We start from the raw sequence: 293 nt of genomic DNA on the forward strand, positions 1-293 counted from the left end.
TGAGGACAGCCTCAGAGACCTCTGGGACAACATTAAACGCACCAACATTCGAATTATAGGGGTTCCAGAAGAAGAAGAGAAAAAGAAATGGACTGAGAAAATATTTGAAGAGATTACACTTGAAAACTTCCCTAACATGGGAAAAGGAAATAATCAAGTCCGAGAAGCACAGAGAGTCCCATAAAGGATAAATCCAAGGAGAAATATGCCAAGACATATATTAATCAAACTGTCAGAAATTAAATACAAAGAAAACATATTAAAAGCAGCAAGGGGGCTTCCCTGGTGGTGCA

This window comes from Neophocaena asiaeorientalis, unplaced genomic scaffold (assembly GCF_003031525.2).
Source record: "Neophocaena asiaeorientalis asiaeorientalis breed wild unplaced genomic scaffold, Neophocaena_asiaeorientalis_V1.1 scaffold34, whole genome shotgun sequence".
Classification (NCBI taxonomy): domain Eukaryota; kingdom Metazoa; phylum Chordata; class Mammalia; order Artiodactyla; family Phocoenidae; genus Neophocaena; species Neophocaena asiaeorientalis.